The sequence below is a fragment of the Mus caroli genome, unplaced genomic scaffold (genome assembly GCF_978045245.1).
Source record: "Mus caroli unplaced genomic scaffold, Mus_caroli_1 scaffold_8, whole genome shotgun sequence".
Taxonomy (NCBI): Eukaryota; Metazoa; Chordata; class Mammalia; order Rodentia; family Muridae; genus Mus; species Mus caroli.
Window position 1 is genome coordinate 136,020,683 of NW_028227263.1, and position 6,779 is coordinate 136,027,461.

Below are 6,779 nucleotides of genomic sequence, written 5' to 3' on the forward strand. Positions count from 1 at the left end.
AGTTCTCCTCTTACAGGGAAGGTGCGTAGATATCTGGTGTTTGGACCTCCTCCTGGCCAAAGAAGAAGGCCCAAAACAGGACCTTTCCCCGATGCTGTGTTGATTTGGCAGGTCACAGAAGCTGTCAGCTTATGTGGTGCACACTCTCACCTGTGCAGACTAAGTTCCTAAGTTCAGTGGAGTCCCGGATCCAAGATGGCGCTCCCTGCTCCTGAGGCAGAGGGCTCCCGTGCAGGGCGGGACCACTGTCCTGCGGCTGGGAGGGTGCTGGATGTCTGCGGCCCCAAAAGTGTGCTGCCTCAGTGGCTCTGTGGCTCCCGCCTGACCAGAAGCTGTCTGCCTCTGTGGTGCACACTCTCACCTGTGCAGACTAAGTTCCTAAGTTCCACGGAGTCCCGGAACCCACATGTGTCCTTCCTACCAGTTGGGACATCTTCTGGATATATGTCCAGGAGAGGTATTGATGGATCCTCCGGTAGTACTATGCCCAATTTTCTGAGGAGCCACCAGACTGATTTCCAGAGTGGTTGTACAAGCTTGCAATTCCACCAACAATGGAGGAGTGTTCCTCTTTCTCCACATCTTAGCCAGCATCTGCTGTCACCTGAATTTTTGATCTTAGCCATTCTGACTGGAGTGAAGTGGAATCTCAGGGTTGTTTTGATTTGCATTTCCCTTTTAAGTGTCTTAAAAATTGACTTTTTATAATTTATGTGCATTGGTGTTTTCCCTGCCTGTATGGCTGTGCACTACACACGTGCAGTGTCTGCAGAGACTTGAAAGGGTGACTGGGATTGGTTATACATATGGTTGTGAGCTGCCATTTGAATTTCGGAAATCAACACCTGGTTGTCTGGAAATACAACGAGTGCACTTAATTACTGAGCCATCTCTCTCAGATTTTTTAAAAAAGTATTTACAAGTAACTAATACAGCAATACACACACATAGGCACACACTATCTTTGATTTGCGCCTTGCCTTTAATGGCTCAGATATCTCTCTAGTCTTTGATCTAAAATCTGTCCTCCCTACAAATGTGCAAGAATAATGATGTAGCAGAGATTGAGAAGATGGCCAATCAATGACTGGCCCAACTTGAGATACAACCAGTGAGAGAGAAGCAACCCCTGACATTATTAATGATACTGCTATGTTTGCAGACAGAAGCTTAGAGTAATTGTCTCCTGACAATTACTTTATTTATGCTTTATCCAGCGGCTATTGAAAACAGATCTAGAGATCCATAGCCAAATTTCAGGCAGAGTGTGGATTATCTTGTGGAAGAGTGAAAGGTAGGATTGAATGAGCTGGGGTGTTCAAGGGCAATGAAAAAGACCTATAGATTCAAGTGACCTGGGTCCATGGTGACTCACAGAGACTATACCACCAGCCAAAGAACATCTATGGACTGGACCTAGCTTCCACCCACGCCACATTTGTAGTAGATATGTAGCTTGATCTCTGTGTGGGTCTCTCAATAACTGGAATGGGGACTGTCTCTGACTATGAACTGGCCACTGGATCCCCGTCCCCTGGCTGCACTGTCTGGGAAGGCCTCAGTGGGAAAGAATAGATTTAGTCCTGTTGTGACTTGATGTCTCAGGTCAGAGTGGTACCCAAAGGGGGAGCTTCCCTTTCTCTTGGGAGGAAGAGCTTGGTAATGCAGGGAGGTATTTGTGAGGGTGGAACTTGGGAGAAAAATTGAGGAACGGGGAACTGTGAATGGTACAGTTGTGAATGGTATAGTTGGCCTCCAACTATATCATAAGACACTATCCTTTTTATGCTGTTCTTAACCTTTTCCATGAATCCCATATCAAAAGCAAGAATAGCTACCCTAGCATCATTAAGCTTGCATATACGTTCTCTGAGTAGGACCTAACAATTGTAACAATTGTAAAAGCAATGGTCTTTAATTATTGGTAATCTATGAGTCTATTGGAAAACAGCTGAAAATTAAGTAACCATTCCTGCAATTGAGATTGTTGTTTGTAAGCATGAGGTTTCTAGTTGGAATATCATCTGATAAGGTATCATAACCAACTCCATTAAAACCTTTTTAATTTGCTGGTCAATGAACATATATATGCTGAAGGTTTCCACAGAAGTAACCATATAGTGTTTTCAAAAGACCACCAGTGTTTTTATCCCTCTATGTAGTCCCTCTTTTGCCCTAATCTCCCACTGCACCCAATTTAACTATTTTTCCTTATTCCCTTTAAAATTTTTACCACAGTATTTTTCTCTGCTTCCTTGAAAATCTACCCCCATAAATGCCCTATACACATTTAATTACTGTTAAGAATATTCCATACAAAGCACCCATCTGAGGAATCAAAGCTAACATCCACAAATGGGAGGAAACTGGCAAAAATTGTTTTACTGCATCTGCATTACCAGACTCAGAGTGTTTCCAACTCCATTAGTTAAACTATGAATTTTCTAATTTTTTAATGGCTAAAAATATCCCATCATGTAAATATACCACATTTTCCTTACCAGTTCATCAGCCGATAGACAGTTAGCACCTTTCCACTTCATGGCTATTGTGAAATGAATAGCAATGAAAGTCAATGTTTCTTTATCTTTTTTGATGACAGCAGAATTTTAGAAGAACTCATGTACCTGATCCTAAATATGGAATGGTGGCACATAAGCTTTGAAGTAGCCTTTAATCAGTGATTGTTATTTGAGATTTTATGGGATTATTCTTTTGAAGGATTCTCAGAGATTTTGCATATGCTAGTCTGGAAACATGCCTGGCAAAACCGGAAGTCTCCTGTGGCTGAGAACTGCTTAGGTGACAGACCTTTGAAGACAACTCCTAGGCCACATAACAAGTTTTTGGTGCAGAACCTGAATTGCTAAAGATGCCTTGTTATGTAACAACAGAAAGAGTTTCTAGGAGGCTGTTAGTTTAGTCCTTAAGAAGCTACCCCCCTGCTGCTGAGAAGGCTAAATTCATCATGCAGCAGCCATCTTTTCTTGTATCATTCTTATCATCCCGAGTAAGCCAGAATACTAAGAGGGAACCAAAGCCAAGTACTCTCAACACTCTCACCGCAAGTCCAGAATTAGGTTACAGGTTGTTCCTCTTGTCACTGTGTGACAAGAGCCTCCCCCATCATCCATGTTCTTAAAATATTTCAGTTTCGGAAATCACCTGAACACCCTAAGAAAGACTGTCCTGAGGTAACAAAGCTTCTCAAACTCTATTCTCCACAACACCACCAGACACTGCTTTAAGATAACAGCAGTTCACCAATTAACCTGAACAACTAAACTTTAGTGCCTCTTCTCAAGAACTCTCAGATGCCAGACAGGTACTTCTAACAATCAACAGCCTAAATTTTCCTATCTATTGCCTAGACTGAAGGGCGGAATCTCTCCACCATTTCCTGGTCCTTCCCATTCTTTCCCTGGACTCTTTTTTCCCAGCTATAAGAACCATTAACCTTATAGTTTCAAATGTACATCCAATGCCATTTTGCTCTTAACTCCTTAACTTCACCTCTGCCTTAGGAAATCTGTGCCAACAGATTTCAAATCAAGTACTGGCTGGATTGGAAACAATAGAGCCAGCCCTATCTATTTCATCAGAAATGATTTCCAGTGTCTTCAGAATTCATATGCTACACAGACTACACTTCCATATTATCAGGTTGTCTCACAGAACCTGAACATCAACTGACACAGTTTGCTTTTCCTGGCTTTAATGATTAAGCCAGATTCCTTAGGTCCCCTAACAACAATGTTCCATTGTCACCAGGAAGCCACCAGATAGAATAAAAGATACTTCTCAGAGACTCAGAAGTCCAGTAATAGAACAAAAAGGTGGGAATAGAGTGAGTCTGGGCATCTGGAGCATCCAAGCATGACTAGCATGGCTCTGACAGGCCTTGTCCTTCTCCCCTATTTCCTCTGCCCTGTTTAAAACCATTAGGTTAAATTCTCAAAGCTACGCACCAAGATCTAGTCCCTTATTTGGCTACTTCCTCGTGCTCAGCCTGACTATCAAGATCCAATTACTGAAGTATTTATGTCTAGCAATCAAAAAACCCTATAGCTCACCTTATTAATGTGATTAAATAAAATTAATCACTTTACCCTAATACCAGATTTTAATCCATTTTACTTTATAAACTTCTCTTTGCTTAATGAGCCACTCTGTCTTCTATCCAGAGGCAGTTCTTTGTCTCCTTCCAAGACAAATATACCTCAACCCTCTCCCTTGTTCTCTTTTGCTTCTCTCTCAGCCTTTATCTCATATATTTGTCTCTTCTTCCATTCCCTCTGTCCCTCTGGGCCAAGTAAAGCTCCTTAGTGCTAAGAACTTGGTACTGGGAGTCCTGAGCTGATACTTTCCCCAACATCCAGCACTTATGAGGCAGAGTCAAGGGTATTGGCAATCAGGTACCTCCGTGGCCAGCTAAAGGGACACAATGACAGCAGGGCCATTAGACTCCTCCATCATCTTCCCAAGGTAACCTGACTCAATGGGACAAGTCACCACTAGCTGCCCAGAAGTGGCACATTACGATTGTCAACTGTGTTGCATGTTCTCCTGCATATGCCATGCATAAAAGTCCATGTTTCTCCTCATCTCTTTCTTCCCTTCCAGTGGCAGCCTCTGTGCCCTGGTACCCCTCACTTTAATAAATCTCTCCCATGAGACCAGTCAGATGTGAATTTTGTCACATTTCACTACTTAAATCCAACAAGGGATCTGTTGAGGTCAGATTGGTCTACAAAGTGAGTTTTAGGAAAGCCAGAGTAGTTGGTAACAGAGGTAACGCCAGTCTTGAGAAGAAACAAACAAAAACCCAAAACAATAACAACATCAATACAAGACATAAGAGAAAAAAATTCCCTAAATACTGGGATATATGAAAATCTAGTACCTGTATTTTACATGCCAGGTTAAAAAATAAAGGTTAACACATATAGAAACATTCTCATTTATTACTTCTTTGAATATTTTGCATAATGTGTTTTAATCATATTCACCTCACCTCTAACTCTGCCCAGATCCAGCCTTCCCTTCCACAATGCTGTAAAACAGTTTTCTCTAAGATTAAAATTCTGCCACCTTGAAGAGAAACTCCATAAAACACAGGATGTGAAAGTGAGCTGAAAACAAGAGGTTCTTTTAGGACAAGACTTTTACAAGGAAGTAACATAAGAGAGTGTTCTGTTGGGGAGCTGAAATACTCCACCCAGACACAGCTCCTTAAGACATAAAGTAACTCAATCAAAATATCTCCAGAAAGGACCAGAAATGGACCAGATACATTAGTGTCCCCTGCTTCCACTGAAGACTAATAGTAAAGACTATGCAGAGTCCAGCCCCTGACTCTCTTCCACAAGCTTCAAAGACCATGCCAGCAGTTTGGACATAGATACCAGCAGGACTGCCTAGATGAAACAGGCCAGCTGGCTGGCTGGACAGTACACTCCAACCTACTGAGCTGCCTATAGGCTGTACAGTGTGCTCCAGGTTCCTATTTTTTGGATGTGAGATCTCAGCCATGTTGGAGTGGGCTTTAATGATGTAGCAGACTTTGTGTCATTTCTGCTCCTTTGAGTAACCCCAATAAAACTCACTGGCTCACTCATGTTGGACTCAGGTGATACATTCTTTGTTCTATCCTTGTTCCCTATCTGGGGTGAATAGAGCTAGTTCATGTCTCTCTAGGAACGGTGTCACCTAATACTTTGTCACTAAACTGTATTCAGGTTTTGAATAGCCTTAAATATAACTTCTGCTGTTCCCCTATACTCTTGGATGTTTGGACTTCCACTGGATTATGGTCAGTCACATTACATTACCAGTGGCCATACCTTTAAAGAAATTGGATTCTCTTTTAGGAGTATCAGCTGCCAATAGATACTTAGCTAGAGGAGGGAGTTCATGCCTCCCTCCCCTATGGTGGGATTTTCCTTGAGACAAAGTCTCATGTAGACTAAAGTAACCTTAAACTCCTTATGTTGTCAAACTGAAATTTCCAAGCTCTATGCCTCTTTTTGCAGAGTACTGGGTTTACAGATGTATGATACCATACCTGGTCACATGAACGTGTTTTGTGAATTTATTTTATGTGCATATTTGTATGTGGTCAGAGGCCTACTTTTAGAAGGCATTTGTCTCCTTCCAAGAGAATGCCAGAGAGGGAATTGAAGCAATCCTTCTTCGTGGCAAGAACACTTAACCACTGAACCATCTCACTGATCCCATTTAAACATTTTAAAACATCACTAAAAATGGTATTAATTAATTCATGCATATATAGTTCATATTTACTTTGGGATTTACTCTAGAAATTCAGAGATAGATAGATTCATATATACATATACGCATTTAAACATGTATATTTTCCCCCACTATCTGTGGTGATAGGCACAAGTAGCTATAGGGTCAGAACAACAAAAGATGTGGTGCATTTTTACATAACTAAAAAAGTCACTGTTTATACTTGAAACACTTGGTTAAATATATATGGATTATGCTGTAAATCCATTTGTCTTAGAACAAGGCTACTTGTGAAATTTACAGAGAGAGAAATAAGACAGGGTATGATTTAAAAGAGCATTTGCTCTTATTTGTATTGTTTGGTAGAAGAAATGAGTGATTTCTGTTTTTTTTTTTTTTTTAATGTGCTTTTCACATGTACAACACCTGTGTAAGCCCAAATTAAGTCAAAATTTCAGCAGGAAGAGTATAGAGTTGGGCATGAAGGCTCCACCCCTATCTAAGAAGGTGTAGCTGTTAGCTACTGA